Genomic DNA, 17,423 nt, shown 5'->3' on the forward strand with positions numbered 1-17,423 from the left:
ACTACATAGAGGAGGAATGGGGCATTAATTTAGACACAAGGAAACTGTATACGAGAGGGAGTTGTCCACTAGACATCCAAGTGGTCTTGCGAATTGGTCCCAGTTTTCAATGTCAGCCCACCATGTATTTAATTTTGTCACACCTGCTGTACATAAAGATGGCCTAGGCTATAAAAAGATTGCCTACACCCTGAAACTGAGCTGCAGCATGATGGTCAAGACTATACAGCAGTCTAACTAGTCTGAACAGGCCTCGCCATGGTCAACCAAAGGAGGTAAGTGCACATACTCTCCCCCCATACGTTTAATATGTTTTGTTACTGGTGCTATGTGACTAGCACACACCATCATCCACTCCCCTACAGTGTCCCCTGTAGCCCCCGTTCTGCTCAGTCGCAATCTTCGACTGAGCAAAATATCGAATATGTGCGGGAAGAAGTGGCAGTTCTTCCTCCCCTCTGCCCAGCCATAATTCAGCCCCCTTCACTTGCTGCTATAGTTCCCCTTATTATTCTCTGCACACAGTGCGCGGGGAGCTGCACTGTGTGTGTTCTTGTGGTATTTGAGGTTGGATATCCTTTCGACCTCAATTAACACAAGACCGCACACAGCGCAGCTTCCCTGTGATGAGTAGAGGGGGTGGGACTAAGGATGGGCAGAGGGGAGGGAGGAAGAGCTGCCACTTCCTCCCCGCACATATTTCATGTCAACATCGGGCGACAGGGGGTGCTGGAGGTGGGAGAATGGTGATGTGTGCTAGTCACACAGCACCAGGAGCAAAATATATTAAAAGTATCGGGGACCAGGTCAGGGATCATTGGTACTTTAAAGGTCATGCACAAGAAAGCCTATAGTTTGCAGAAAACAAGTAAACTAAGGACATGGATTGCTGGAACCATGTTCTGTGGTCTGTTGAGACCAAGACACAGTTAACTGTGGAAGCCATGAATGCCAACATGCACTGTGACATACTGAAGCAGAGCATGATACTCCCTTTGGAAACTGGGTCTCAGGGCAGTATTCCAGCATGATAATGACCCCAAACACACCTCCACGATAACCACTGCCTTACTAAAGAGGATAAAGGTACTGGACTGGACAAGCATGTCTCCAGACGTAAACCCTATTGAGCATCTGTGGGGCATCCACAAATGGTAGGCGGAGCAGGTCAAGGTCTCTAACATCCACCAGCTTACTGATGTCAACATGGAGGGGTCGAAGAGGATTCCAATGGCATCTCATGAAGCTATAGTGAATTTCATGCCCAAAATCATTAAGGCAGTGCTGGGAAATAATGGTGAGCACACAAAATATTAGGGGTGTACTCACTTTTGTTGGCAGCAATTTAGACATGAATGGCTATGTGTTATTTTTATGGGACAGCAAATTTACACTATTATATAAGTTGTACACTCACTACTTTACATTGACAAAGTGTCATATCTTCAGTGTTGTCCAATGAAAGGATATACAATATTTATAAAAATGTGAGAACTGTAATTACTTGTATGAATTACTCTATGTGCAAATTTGTTACAGTATCATTCTCTATAATTTTTGTTAGTGTAGAAAAGGTCTTATTCAGATGGATTTTGAAGAGGGACCAACACTTAGCAAGAGTCTGTTCTGTACTAAGCCCCTTTCAAAAAAGTGCACAGGTATTGGAAATGATGACATAGCATGCACTTCTGCACTTGTAAGGCAGAACGAGTAGTCTTAATTAATCAGTTGCTGGATAACTGATCAGCTGCTTGTTGCTTTCATTTGCTAGCATGGCTTTCTACTTCCTGGATTAGGGGAGATTTACATATTAGGATAATATTTGGTCATTAGTCTTAAACATCGTTAAAGTTAAACCTGAACTAAACCTGAACTAACCTTTAAAGAAAAAAATTTATTTGCTACAACTTACAGAAACTCTTGCAATAAATCTGCATCTGCTTTCATGGAAGCAGAGAAAGGGTTAACCTCCAGTGTTAACATATTAGCTGTGTCTGCCGAGGACTGCCGAATTCCTGTGCTGACACAGCTGAGAGCTCAAATTACACTTTTGATTACTTGAAGATGAGGGGGGATTAGACAGTCTCTTTTATGTAGTTATACTGGTATCTTTATTGTTTATGAGGATGATTTTGACAGTCAGTACAGGTGGGTGTGGGGACACAATGGGCAATCATTGGTGGGTCTGCAATCATATAAAAGTTGAGAATCCATGGTTTAAACCAGGGGTGTCAAATTTGATCACGTAAGGTGCCACAATCTAAAACGCAGTCTCAGTTCCGGGCCAAATTCTTTATTTAGATTTAAATTTATTGAGCACCTCAAACCAAGTAATGTAACTTTAGCGACCGCGGAGGAGTGTATGACCTATTGGGGCTAGCTCTTCCTCCCCCTTCAGTAGAGTTGAGCAGTAAAATAGTTTAATATTTACCTACTTCAGTGATCCGGGTGTCCTACGAACTTCCTGACAGCCGCACACTCTATGCTGCATACCTCTGGCTCCAAATGCATGCCATGTGATTGGAAGTTAGAGGAGTGCAAACAGAGCATGTGGTTACCAGGAAGAACAGAAGAGACCTGACTCAGCGCTGGAGCAGATAAATCTTACACTACTCTGCTAAACCACTCTGCAATGTGGGGAGAAGGTGGTTGGGGGAAAAGGTGTGTAGTTGTGTGTAGTGATGCTCAAATACCCCTTTTTAAAATTCGAGTTTGGTCGAATTCGAATAGTAAATTATTCGAGGTCAGTCGAATATTCGAGTCGAATAATTTTTACTATTCGATTCGACCTCGGACTTCGAGCTCACTATTCGAGTCGGTATTCGAGCTAACTATTCGAGCTGACTATTCGAATTGGCCTTAAATAGCTTCCAACACTTGTTTTGAGGGTGAATGATGCAAGAAACCTCTTTTTTTCCAAGTAACAACAGCAAGTGATTATGTGGGGATGTTCCTTTAAAAAAAAATGTGGAAAGAGAAGTTGTGTCCTTAATTTTGTTCAGTAGTGTTACTGTATATACTTGTTCTTCTTCTTCTTTATCTTTCTTCTTCTTCTTCTCGATCTTCTTCTTCTATATCTTCTTCTTCTTCTTCTATATTGTCTTCTCCTTCATCTTCTTCATCTTCATCTTCATCTTCATCTTCTTCTTCTTCTTCTTCTTCTTCTTCTTCTTCTTCTTCTTCTTCTTCTTCTTCTTCTTCTTCTTCTTCTTCTTCTTCTTCTTCTTCTTCTTCTTCTTCTTCTTCTTCTTCTTCTTCTTCTTCTTCTTCTTCTTCTTCTTCTTCTTCTTCTTCTTCTTCTTCTTCTTCTTCTTCTTCTTCTTCTTCTTCTTCTTCTTCATCATCATCATCATCTTCTTCTTCTTCTTCTTCTTCTTCTTCTTCTTCTTCTTCTTCTTCTTCTTCTTCTTCTTCTTCTTCTTCTTCTTCTTCTTCTTCTTCTTCATCTTCTTCATCATCTTCTTCATCTTCTTCTTCTTCATCTTCTTCTTAATCTTCTTCTTCTTCCTCTTCTTCATCTTCTTCTTCTTTTTCATCTTCTTCTTCATCATCTTCTTCATCTTCTTCTTCATCTTCTTCTTCATCTTCATCTTCTCCTTCCTTTTCAATATCGTCTTCTTCTTCTTCACGTATTTCTCTTTTCAATTTTTTTTTTAAGAAATGCAGCTATTTTTGAGCGTAACAAATAGCTGGTGGGCGCACGCATGTTGGAAGCGCCATTGTATGTGCTCCCTGGCAGTGGAAACACAAAGACAGCAGGAGGTAAATTCAGCAGCAGGAGGAGGAGGATGAGTGTGTGGCAGCAGGCAGTCAATGAGGCAGGCAGCTCGCCGTGACATAATAGCCCTGGTACCTAGCGGTGATACCAGGGCTGTAAATAAACACAACAGGAGGTCCCAGACAGCGGTCGTGCAGCCCACATTGTGTCCAATACACAACTGGGACAACACAGTTTTCAACCCGGGCACCTCAGAAAAATTAAACCTTTTTTTTTTTTATGGTTTTTTGGTTTTTGGTTTTGCAACCAATATAGCTATTGTTTGACGTAATAGCTGGTGGCAGAGTGGCAGCAGAAGGTAATTCTGTGTACCCTGGCAGTGGGAAACACAGACAGACAGCAGCAGCAGGAGGAGGAATGGAGGAGTAGGCGAGCAGCTATTGTTTGACGTAATAGCTGGTGGCAGAGTGGCAGCAGAAGGTAAATCATCTGTGTACCCTGGCAGTGGGAAACACAGACAGACAGCAGCAGCAGCAGCAGGAGGAGGTATGGAGGAGCAGTGTGAGTGTGGCAGCAGGTAGGCAGCGTGACATAATAGCCCTGGTACCTAGCGGTGATACCAGGGCTGTAAATAAACACAACAGGAGGTCCCAGACAGCGGTCGTGCAGCCCACATTGTGTCCAATACACAACTGGGACAACACAGTTTTCAACCCGGGCACCTCAGAAAAATTAAACCTTTTTTTTTTTTTTATGGTTTTTTGGTTTTTGGTTTTGCAACCAATATAGCTATTGTTTGACGTAATAGCTGGTGGCAGAGTGGCAGCAGAAGAAGGTAATTCTGTGTACCCTGGCAGTGGGAAACACAGACAGACAGCAGAAGGGCAGTACACAGCAGCCCACTGTAGGTGTAAAATGTGTGGCTGCAGGCGACGTAATAGTCAAAGTGAACCAGGCTGGCTTAGTGAGCAGGAGCCAGGAGGTGGTAAAGGGTGGTAAGGCACATTAACGATGGTTCCGGCAGCCAGTTCATGTCCCCCTCTCGCCGACAACAGGGGCCAGGAACTCGCCTTCCACCCACGCCTGGTTCATCTTGAGAAACGTCAGTCTGTCCACAGACTTGTGAGACAGACGTGAGCGTTTCTCGGTGACCACGCCACCAGCTGCACTGAAGCAGCGCTCGGACAGCACGCTGGAAGGGGGGCAGGACAGCACTTCCAGGGCGTACTGCGCCAGCTCGCTCCAGATCTCCATGCGCTTGACCCAATACTCCATGGGATCAACAGGGGCATCGCTGTCAAGCCCGCTGTACGACCCCATGTAGTCAGCCACCATGCGGGTCAGGCGCTGGCTGTGACCGGAGGAGGATGCTGCTGCATGCATCTCCTCTCTAGTCACTGCTGCCGGAGCCTCTACAGTCCTGTAGAGCTCGTGGCTGAGAGACAGCAGGTCTGTGGGGCGCTTGCTGCTGCTGGATGCAGGCACCTGCTGCTGCCTCTGTGCTGGCTGCTGGACAGTGGGGGTGGAAGGCTGGGGGAAGGCTTCCTCCAAGCGCTCAACAAGGGCCTGCTGCAAGCTCCTTATTTGTTGCGCTGGGTCTCCTCCTGCAGGCGGCAGGAACTGGCTCAACTTCCCCTTGAGGCGTGGGTCCAACATCATGCTGATCCAGATGTCCTCCCTCTGCTTCATCTGGATCACCCTGGGGTCCCTGCGCAGGCACGTCAGCATGTGCGCTGCCATTGGGAAGAGGCGGGCCACGTCTGCTGGCACATCGACGTCAGTGCTGTCCTCATCCTCCTCCTCTGCCGCCTCATCCTCTCTCCACCCCCGCACCAACTCAGCTGCGCTGTGCTGATCCCCCTCATCAGCAGCCAGGTCAGGGACCTCCACCAAGTCCTCCTCCTCCTCCCCCTCAGAGGTGGACTGCGCAGCTGGTTGCCGCTCCTGCTGGTCCAAGGCTGCCGCTCCCTGTTCCAGCAAAGCATCGAGGGCCCTGTTCAGCAGAGAAACCAGGGGCACCCACTCGCAGACCATAGCATGGTCCCTGCTCACCATGTTTGTGGCCTGCAGGAAGGGAGCCAGCACTAAGCACACCTGCTGCATGTGCCTCCAGTCATCATCGGGGACGATGGACGGGAAGTTGCTGGTCTTGTCCCTTCTCTGAGCTGCGGAAACAGTGGCCAGGGCAAGGTACTGTTTGACAGCGCGCCTCTGTTCAACCAGACGCTCCAACATCGCCAGGGTGGAGTTCCAGCGAGTCGGAACGTCAAGGATCAGCCGATGGCGTGGCAGATCCAGCTCCTTTTGCACGTCTTCCAGGCTCGCACAGGCTGCAGCCGAGCGCCGGAAGTGACGCACAACATTCCTTGCCGTTTCCAGCAGTTCGCCCATCCCCTGGTAGGTGCGCAGGAACTTCTGCACCACCAGGTTCAGCACGTGGGCAAGACAGGGGATGTGGGTCAGGTTTCCCCTGTCTATTGCGGCAACCAGATTGGCCCCTGTCGGCCACCACCTCTCCGACTCTGAGGCCTCTGGGGGTCAGCCAAATCCTCTCCTGCTCCTGGAGTTTGGCCAACACATGGGTTGCCGTCAGCTTGGTCTTCCCAAGGCTGACCAAGTGCAGCAGCGCTTGGCAGTGGCGGGCCTTCACGCTACTGCTGAGGCGGGGGGTTTGGCCAGGTGTGCCGGAGGATGGCAGAGGATCGGAGGAACCTGCTGCAGTTCCCCTGAGCCTGCGGGGTGGCACCACCCACTGTGTTGCTGCTGCTGCTGTGCCCGCTGCTGCTCTCCCATCCTCACCCCCTTCCACCAAGCTGACCCAGTGGACAGTGAAGGACAGGTAGCGGCCTGTCCCGAAGCGGCTGCTCCAGGAGTCCATGGTGACGTGGACCCTTTCACCAACCGCGTGCTCCAGCCCTCGCTCCACATTGGCCATCACAAAGCGGTGCAGTGCAGGAATGGCCTTGCGGGCAAAGAAGTGTCTGCTGGGGAGCTGCCAGTCTGGGGCTGCGCAAGCAAGCAGCGCACGAATGTCGCTCCCCTCCTGCACGAGCGTGTACGGCAGGAGTTGGGAGCACATGGCCCGTGCCAGCAAGCCGTTCAGCTGCCGCACGCGACGGCTGCTGGGAGGCAGAGCCCTAACCACCCCCTGGAAGGACTCGCTCAAAAGGCTCTGGCGTGGCCTTTTGCTGACACGGGAATCAGCAGACACAGCAGAGGAGGCCACTGAGGACTGGCTGCCAGAACAGGCCTCAGTGTCGGCGGCAGGAGTTGCAGAGGGGGGAGGAGCAGTGCGTTTCCGCACTCCTGCTGGTGCTGCTGGAGGAGCAGGAGGGCGGGTGGCTGCTGTTGCTGCTGCTGCTGCTGAAGGCTGTGCAGTGATGGGTGTGGTGCCACTGCCAGCAGCAGATGCCTTCAGCCTCTGGAACTCCTCATGCTGGTGGAAATGTTTAGCCGCAAGGTGGTTGATGAGCAAGCTGGTGCTGAACTTTAAGGGGTCTGCACCTCTGCTCAACTTCCGCTGACAGTGGTTGCAAGTGGCGTACTTGCTGTACACAGTGGGCATGGTGAAAAACCGCCAGATTGGTGACAGAAACTTCCCCCTACGGCATGGAAGCGCTGCTGCCTGTCTCCCTGTGGTGGTTGGGGGGGGGCTTGGGTGCGGCTGGGGGTGGTACTGGCTGCTGCTGCTGCTGCTGCTGCTGAGCCTGAGACACCAGCAGGCTGTGGGACGCTGCCAATGCTTGCAATGATGCGCCTCCTTGCAAGGCCCACAAGCGCATCCTCCTCCTCCTCCTCAGAGCTGCTGAGGACGACATCCCCTGGAGGTGGCGGCACCCAGTCTCTGTCTGTCACCGGGTCATCATCATCCTCCCCCTCCTGAAACATGTCCTGCTGGGATGAGGACCCCCCAAACTCCTCTCCTGATGCATGGATGGGCTGCTTGACTGTCGCCACAGTCTTGCTGTCCAATCCCTCATCCCCCAAAGTGCCCATCAGCATCTCCTCCTCAAGATCGCCAACAACAGCAGACAATTTACTCATGATGCCTGGGGTCAAAAGACTGCTGAATGACAGGTCGGCGAGTGACGGTGAACTGGCCTCCTCCCCAGACCCTGCTGGGCGGCTGCTGCGAACAGGGGTGGTGGTGGTGGTGAGGGTGGAGGCCTCGGATGCAGAGCTGATGGCGGGCTGCTCATCCTCCGTCATGAGTTGCACCACAGTGTCTGCATCCTTTTCCTCAATGGGACGTTTCCGACCCGGCTGGAGGAAAATGGGAGCAGGTGCTACACGCTGCTGCTGCTGTGTCTCTGCAGCGTGAGTTGCAGATGCTCCTGCTGGGCGGCGCCCAAGGCGTCCACGGCCAGTGGCTATGGGAGGAATGTTAGCCACTGACGCTGCTGCTGCTGCTGCGGAACTGTGCATGGTGGCGCGCCCGCGGCCGCGGCTTGCCACAATGCTGCTCCCTCTCCTCCTGATTCCCTTGCTGCCCTTCCCCTTGCCCAAACCGCGCTGGCTGCCACTTCCAGACATCTTAAATGTTTTGGGCGTATAGACAAAAGTTTTGTAAAAGGGCGGGTGAAAAGTGGGGTACTTTAATGGAGTGGGTTGGTTGGTGAGGTGACTGAGTGAGTGTCCCCTAGTACAGTAAGTAAGTAGTAACAGTCAGGAAGTACAACTAGCAGTTACAATAATCAGTAGTAATCACAAGTAAATTTAGTGTGTGTACACTCAGACAGTGAGTGCACGCACGCAGGAGCTAGTAGCCTATGAACACAGTGACTGAGTGTCCTAGACTCCTAGTACAGTAAGAGTAAGTAGTAACAGTAAGTAGAACTAACTAATTACAATAATCAATCAGCGATCAGAAGGAAATGGAGTGTGGGTGTGTGTACACTCAGACAGTGAGTGCACGCACGCAGGAGCTAGTAGCCTATGAACACAGTGACTGAGTGTCCTAGACTCCTAGTACAGTAAGAGTAAGTAGTAACAGTAAGTAGAACTAACTAATTACAATAATCAATCAGCGATCAGAAGGAAATGGAGTGTGGGTGTGTGTACACTCAGACAGTGAGTGCACGCACGCAGGAGCTAGTAGCCTATGAACACAGTGACTGAGTGTCCTAGACTCCTAGTACAGTAAGAGTAAGTAGTAACAGTAAGTACAACTAACTAATTACAATAATCAATCAGCGATCAGAAGGAAATGGAGTGTGGGTGTGTGTACACTCAGACAGTGAGTGCACGCACGCAGGAGCTAGTAGCCTATGAACACAGTGACTGAGTGTCCTAGACTCCTAGTACAGTAAGAGTAAGTAGTAACAGTAAGTACAACTAACTAATTACAATAATCAATCAGCGATCAGAAGGAAATGGAGTGTGGGTGTGTGTACACTCAGACAGTGAGTGCACGCACGCAGGAGCTAGTAGCCTATGAACACAGTGACTGAGTGTCCTAGACTCCTAGTACAGTAAGAGTAAGTAGTAACAGTAAGTACAACTAACTAATTACGATAATCAATCAGCGATCAGAAGGAAATGGAGTGTGGGTGTGTGTACACTCAGACAGTGAGTGCACGCACGCAGGAGCTAGTAGCCTATGGACAGTGACTGAGTGTCCTAGACTCCTAGTACAGTAAGAGTAAGTAGTAACAGTAAGTAGAACTAACTAATTACAATAATCAATCAGCGATCAGAAGGAAATGGAGTGTGGGTGTGTGTACACTCAGACAGTGAGTGCACGCACGCAGGAGCTAGTAGCCTATGAACACAGTGACTGAGTGTCCTAGACTCCTAGTACAGTAAGAGTAAGTAGTAACAGTAAGTAGAACTAACTAATTACAATAATCAATCAGCGATCAGAAGGAAATGGAGTGTGGGTGTGTGTACACTCAGACAGTGAGTGCACGCACGCAGGAGCTAGTAGCCTATGGACAGTGACTGAGTGTCCTAGACTCCTAGTACAGTAAGAGTAAGTAGTAACAGTAAGTAGAACTAACTAATTACGATAATCAATCAGCGATCAGAAGGAAATAGAGTGTGTGTTGTGTGTGTACACTCAGACAGTGAGTGCAGTGCGCACACGCAGGAGCTAGTAGCCTATATGAACAGTGACAGTGAGTGTCCCTACGGGTACAGTAAGAGTAAGTAGTAAGTAAGTACAACTAACTAACAATAATCTATCAGTAATCAGAAGGAAATAGAGTGTGTGTACACACAGACAGTGAGTGAGTGCACACACGCAGGAGCTAGCTAGTAGCCTATAAACAGTGACAGTCAGTGAGTGTCCTACTCCTAGTACAGTATAACTACAATACTATTAGTAAAGGACAGCAGAAATACTGGTATAGATGAGAGAAATAAACAGAGGACAGCTGCCCACAGAGGCAAGGCCCCCCTGAGGCCTAAACCTGTAAGCTTGCAGCAGCTGCCTGTCTCTAATGTAACACACAAGCTACTAACTAAAATACAATGTCTATCTAACTAACAACAATATAGGTGTATATGGCAGGTGTAGGTGAGCAAAAACGCTAGGTAAATGATCACAATAGAGCACTTGCTAAGCCAAAGCACAAAGGAGCAACTCTCTCTCTGTACAAGTCTCAGGCAAGCATGGAGAAACGGAACATGGCGGCCGCTATTTATAGGGTAGGGGCTGGCCAGGGTCCCCCTCTGTGATTGGCTGCCGTCAGAGGGCCTGGGAGCCCTCTGATTGGCTCTAAGGACATCAATCTGGGCTATGACGCTATTCGAGCTCGGTACCGAGCTCGAATAGCGCCGAGTTGCTCGAATAGCTCGAATAGTGAATGGGCTATTCGAGTGTACTCGGATAGCCCATTCGAATAGCTCCAGCTATTCGGAGCTCGAATACCGAGCTCGAATAGCTGAAAAAGAGCTCGAATATTCGAGCTACTCGAATATTCGAGCTCTGCTGAGCACCACTGGTTGTGTGTGTATTTCACCAACAACATGGGATATTTAGAACTAAGGAGTGGTCCCCATGCTATTTTCGCTGGGAGGACCTGTGGGTTGTTGCTGGGCCCCTGCTCAAACTGACAATGTTTCAACCAGAATTTAACACTGTCACCAGTGTGCTCCTTTGGATGGGAAAGCAGTACGTATGTATGTACGCGTCGCCGTTGAGTTGGACACAGGGCAAGCCGAATGATGGCTCTCCCTGCTGCCACAAAACTGGCGTTGGCGGTGGCGTTGAATACTTTTCCTCCTCCAAGTTGTTGCAACATGGAGAGAGAATGTAATTCAGAATTCGGCAACCACCGCAGCCCAGAATTACCCTTACGCACCCCATGCGGTATTACATTACTTTACGGGGGCACCTAGTTTTGGCATTCTGCTGTGCGCTGAAACAACCTGTTTCGAAGGTAGTGTCCGTCCATTCTTTCACTGCTCACAATGATGTACATTTGAAGCTCTCGGGGGCAACATAAAATGAGGAAAATGGACGGATTTGGCACATGAGCCTTGAGTTTGATACCTGTGCTCTAAACAGATGATGATCAGTTTAAACTTGCTGGTATTTGTTGTTATACAATTCATACATCTCTCTGAAAAATGATTGGCTGGTATATGTTATTACATGATCCATAACTCTCTCAAAATAATCACTGGATGGTATGTGTTATTAACCACTTGCCGACCGCAAGCTTATACCGTGCGTCGGCAAAGTGGCAGCTGCAGGACCAGCGACGCAGTACTGCGTCGCCAGCTGCAGGCTGATTAATCAGGAAGCAGCCGCTTGCGCGAGCGGCTGCTTCCTGTCAATTCACGGTGGGGGGCTCCGTGAATAGCCTGCGGGCCGCCGATGGCGGCTCGTAGGCTAAATGTACACACAAGCGGAAATAATCTGCTTTGCTTACATTGTACGGCGCTGCTGCGCAGCAGCGCCGTAAGGCAGATTGGCGATCCCCGGCCAATCAGCGGCCGGGGATCGCCGCCATGTGACAGGGGACGTCCTGTCACTGGCTGCACAGGACGGATAGCGTCCTGTGCAGCCCGGATCACCGGGGGGGGAAAGGTAGGAGAGGGAGGGGGAGAATGTCGCCGCGGAGGGGGGCTTTGAGGTGCCCCCCCCGCAACATGCCTGCACGCAGGAGCGATCAGACCCCCCCTGCACATCATCCCCATAGGGGGGAAAAAAGGGGGGCGATCTGATCATCTGATCGCTCTGCGTGCACCCTGATCTGTGCTGGGGGCTGCAGAGCCCACCCAGCACAGATCACAACAAACAGCGCTGGTCCTTAAGGGGGGGGTAAAGGGTGGGTCCTCAAGTGGTTAAACAACACATTACAGTCACTGACTTAATTGAGAGTTACAATGATACAGTTCATGGTTCTTTGTCTTTTTTGTGTGTGTGTGTGTGTGTGTGTCAATGCATTGCAAATAAAAACAAGGGTGATCAATATACACAGCAGTCAAGCAGGTATCACCTTTCAATGGTATAGGACCGTCACAACAATGAAGAATGATTATGAAATGGGTTGCCTGGGGTTTGCTGCATTTAAGCCATTGCCCCTTGTTTCATTAAATAATGCAGTTACATAAATGTACTCATAGCGTATAGCTGTCATAACTCTGTTAGTCAAAGTGTAAAGCATCAGACAGCTCTGTAGCCCATTGATGTGTGCAAGTCCTTTCTGCCACCAATGCACTACTTAGCCAGGATTAGTCATTGTAGCGCTCTAATGATAGATGGGTGATATACTAATTGATTTGTTGGTTCACTGCTTTGAGTATGCATCTTTGAGCTGGAAACTATTCATCTGTCATAACATGCCCCCTTGCTTTAGATTCCCAGTTGAGGAATCGAGGTCATTTATGTGTTTATTAGAATAGTAATTTAGAAAAAAAATGTAAGCTCTAGTTTTTGCATTGCTGCCGATATCCAGAGCACAGTATCTATCTATCTATCTATCTATCTATCTATCTATCTATCTATGGGACTGATCAGATATACATCTGACTCTGTTAGACATGGAGCAGAAAGCAGAGAGTGACAAGAGGCAAACATAAGATGTGGCAACACGCAAAGTTTTACCCATACGTCGGCATAATGACCTACACAAACATAATGTTAGTCCCATAAGTCTGACTAGAGACTATTACTAATTTGGAATTAGACACTACTAATTTAGAAGCAGGTCAAGACTGGAAAATTAGTGTTGGTGTTCAAATTCTGGACCTTGTGATTTGAAACCCAAACACCCACATTCAGCACCAAACACCAGGAAGGGGTGTGTTTCATTTAACCCTGTCACTTCTTCCTTCTATCTCCTGCTGTTTGGTGCTGAAATTATGCTAAATGTGGGTGTCCAGGTCCTGAACCATGAGGTCCTTAATTTGGACACCAAGACTAGCACAAATAACACAAATAAAAATCTTTAAAGGAGTCATCAGGGATAATTAAATAAAATAAGTGCTACTTACCTGGGGTTTCCTCCAGCCCCAAGCTCCCAGCAAGTCCCTCGCCGCAGCTCTCCCCGCAGCCATTCTCTGCAGCTCCGTCCTGGTCCCCGGTGATGACGTTAGGGCAACCTCCAGCGGTTTGCTCCGGCCCACGTGGCAGTGATTGACAGCGCCGCTCGCGCAGGCGCAGTACAGGCCGACCTGGAGGTCGCCCTGAAGTCATCGCCAGGGACTGGGAGGGAGAGGCGACGAACGGCTGCGGGGAGAGCTGCAGCGAGAGACATGCTGGGAGCTTGAGCCTGGAGGAAGCCCCTGGTAAGTAGCACTTATTTTATTTAATTATCCCTGATGACTCCTTTAACAATAACAACACCTTACTAAAGTTATATAGAGAAGATCAAGTGAACTTCCTCAATTTGGACAGATCTGTATCTCCTTACACCAGTGCTGTTTTTTGTTTGTTTATTTGTTTGTTTGTTTTTTGGTGTCCAGGCACCACCCTGATCCTTGGAGTACCCCATTGGGAAGAATGGTAGGGATGATGAGTGGCAGTCCAGCCCCATACCCTCTCACCAACCTGCTCCATTTCTTCCATAGCATGACCCATAACACTGTACCCCGAAGTTCCATCTTAACCCAGTCCCAGTAGGTAGCTACCGTAGTTGTAATAGCCTTGACCTTCTACAATAGAAGCAAAGGCAACTCAGGGACTGTAGGGGTTATAAGTCCACTGTCAATACAGTATGAACATGTAATAGGCCAAAACTCCTTTTTGCTCAGGGCCTCATTTTACCTGAAATCATCCATGCTAAAGTCACTAGAAATGGCAATGCACCAACTTCATTCCTCCTTTGTGACCTAGTGACATGTTCTGCCATAGAGACAGGTAACATATTTCTTACCTAGCAGATTGATACTGTATGCTGCCATGCTGGCAAGAAAAGTACTATAAAAATGCTATATTCTGAAAAAGTGATGCGGAACAGAACTATGTTTATTACAGCCCATCTGACATCCGGACTTGGATCTGATCAGCTGCCTGCGATTCCACTTATATCGACTAGTTGCACACTCCACATCTGAAAGACTACACTCACGCACACCACATCTCTAAGTCACTCACAATGTGTCACGTCATTTCAGTGCTCTCTGAAGAACTTTACACTCTCCTGGGTTCCCTCTGAGACACAACAGACTGGACACTATAGCACCTGTCGGTAATGTTGTCCTTTAAACACTGCAATGCCATATGAACGCAGTAGATCTTTTGCTTCTTGTAAACTGTGCAAATGCACCATATTGTACATTACACAAAGTTACACAATCCTTTGATGTCTGAAAAAGGAACTCTACAATAGCTCAAATGGAAGTTCCAAGTTATGGCAGTGTACTATAAACTACAGTATAAGGCCCCGTCTACACTTAATCAGATACTTTATGTTACAACTGAAAGGACAACGGATTTTCAAAGTAATACCCATGTTTTCCTATGGCACCTTTCACACTTAACGCATTTTAACTGAAATCTTTTTCACAATGCATTGCTATGGTGAAGGAAAAAAACGTGTAACAACTGATTAAGTGTAAACGGGGCTTAAGGCCGCAGCTTTGAAGGCCTTTATAAGCAGCCTATAAAATGATATCTGAGGGAGATATTGCCTTCTTGGCAGTAGGAAAAAGGCGTTATTTCCCGCAATGCAACAAGGTTCACAGGCAGCAAACTGTCAGGACCTAGGTCATGACATCACACTGTGGGAGGGGTTTCACCACAATATCAATCAAACAGAACTCCATGATGATCTATTTGAGAAAATATAAAGATTTGTAATGGGAAAGAGGGTATCAGCTACTGATTGAGGCGAAGCTAAATCCTTAGTTAAAGTTCCTTTTTAAGCAGGCCATACAAACATTGGTTTTCCCGTTCGATTTCTGTCAGATTCCATCAATGTAAACTAATCAAATCTGCTGCTTGATGTGAATTTAAGCCCAAAATTGATCGGAAGTAACGACCAGTCAGGACGGAAATTTGAACAGTGCAAAGCTATGGTTCAGGTTCAATCGATTCTCAATACAATCCATTCTCAATACATTTCCAGCTGAAATCTATTATCTGTGTTATGCTGGGCATACACGGCGCGATAATACGCCGGTATCGAGCCAGCGGCTCGATGCCGGCGCGTCCCCACTCGTCCGCGCGTGTGTGCGTATCCATCCCCGCACGTCCCCGCCGGCACTCCTTATCAGCCGCTCGATTCCCCCCCATTGTCCGCCAGCGGGGTCATCGGACCTGCTGAATATTATCAGCTCCCGGCATCAGCTGCTCGATACATGGTACAGAAACGTACCGTGTATCTCCAGCGTTAGGAATCAATGCCTTTCTGATCAGATTCCCACCAGAGAGGGATCAATTGTTTTACTGCATCAGGGTGATATTGACGTGTGTATGGACACCTTTAGTTTATGTAGTTTGATAGTGAAACAGCTTGTCTAGTAGAGCCCTTTAACTAGTCAGATTGCTGTGTGTGACCAGCATTACTCCTCCTTACGCATTTCCCACAAGATAAAATAAGTGGCAAATGCCACAGAGACCCTCCCTTTCACTGTGTAATGACACTTGAACAGCCCTTACCATTAATCTTTCCCTATAACTGTTGATACTGATTTCTAGGCAGTCAATCCGGTATATTTCTATTTTTGATGCATCCAGCTGTTGGAAACACACAAGCTATGTATACTGGGGTTGGTCTTTATTTTGAGATCTGATAGGTCATCCCCCACTGTATTGAAGTACAGTAAAGACAGCATGTTGCATTTCACTTCTATAAGATCACACACTTAATGATGAGGGTTTTATAGTGAAGTAGCATTCAAACACATATAAAACCTGTTAATCCATAATGACTTCCTTGCCAGCCATCTCACAGTGCATAGTAATCGCCCCCATTGTGATTATACTGCAGGCTGCATTTTCTCCAGTTCAAGTGACAGATGTTTTACACTTGCTATTAAGCAAACGCCCCAGGATTGCTCTCAAAGAGGTGACACTTCCAACTTAACCTATTTACTGTAGGCGCAATGCTCATTAGTAGAGAGGTTAGAGTGGGATGCTCGAGGAAGGGGAAATAAAATCACATGTATCATTATTGATGTTTTTCTCCAGGTTGCGCAGAGAAACGGTGCATGTCATTACTACTGAATATCAGTCTGCATGTCATTGCTCCCTCCGCTCCTAATTCCTTGGCGTGATCAGGCGTCCCCTGGAATAGCCTCTTGTCATTACTGTGCTGACATCTGTCAGAGACCTGGCATACACTAGTTTGTCTGGCTGCTGTTCTCTAGATCTAAGGCTTATCAGAAACCATCTCAGGAAAGGCTGCCCCTCTATCACTGATTCTCCTATATCATTCCCAGGACCAGCCAGGCATATTGATCTACTGTGCAAAGCAGCTATATTGATTGACTTACTACTATTTAACACGTTATTTATTACAAAGATAACATAATTACACTGAAACAATGATAGCCAATGGTTTTTTTTAACCAAACTATTTCTGAAACACATATTAAAATAGGCATAAAATAGGCATATTAACCACTTCATGCCATAGGCTGAAGGGTGCAAGTGCGCTGAGGTGCACTGCCACGGCGTGCGTGACCGTTCTCTCTAGTGAAAAGGTTAGACTTTTATAAATGCCCTATTTGCAATAAAGGTGTAAAAAGACAAATAAAAAAAATATCAATTTTGCAGGAAGTGGTTAATATTCTTTTTTATAAAAGTTTAAATTATTATTTATTATTATTTTTTTTAGATGTGATTGATTGCTCTGTGTTTATTTTGTGGTTGTGCATTAGAGCAAAGTCAAATTTAAAACAGACTTCCATTTTCTAGCGCCTTTAATATTTAATGATGTGCAAGTTTGTGGTACACAGAGCATTATGTTCTGTTTCAAATGGAAGCGAGTTTGACAGCACTATGCTAAGTCTTGCTGGATGCAGTAAGGTTAGGTAGAAGCCAAAATAACAAAAAAAATGGGCTATTGCACTTATAAGACTTTATTGTCACCTTTAAACCTGCACAATAATAAACTATCCTTTATTTCTGTTATCCCCCCCCCCCCTTGTCTTATCAGGATCATCAGTGCAATAAGTGATCACCCCTTAGTCACTGATGACATTAGCACACATCTGATGCTTGCTGCTCTGCCTGGGTGATATAGTGACCTGCAAAATAAGCCTTATATCAACTGTGACAGTCTTTTGTTCGCCGCAAATGGATCCTCTA

General features: G+C 47.5%; 1 protein-coding gene across 5 annotated transcripts in view; it reads right to left on the minus strand.

The window, feature by feature from the left end:
• The window catches only part of TRPM3 (transient receptor potential cation channel subfamily M member 3), a 700,748-nt gene that overhangs the window by 559,812 nt on the left and 123,513 nt on the right, over nt 1–17,423 (minus strand). The window lies entirely within an intron of this gene.

Source organism: Hyperolius riggenbachi, chromosome 1 (assembly GCF_040937935.1).
Source record: "Hyperolius riggenbachi isolate aHypRig1 chromosome 1, aHypRig1.pri, whole genome shotgun sequence".
NCBI lineage: Eukaryota > Metazoa > Chordata > Amphibia > Anura > Hyperoliidae > Hyperolius > Hyperolius riggenbachi.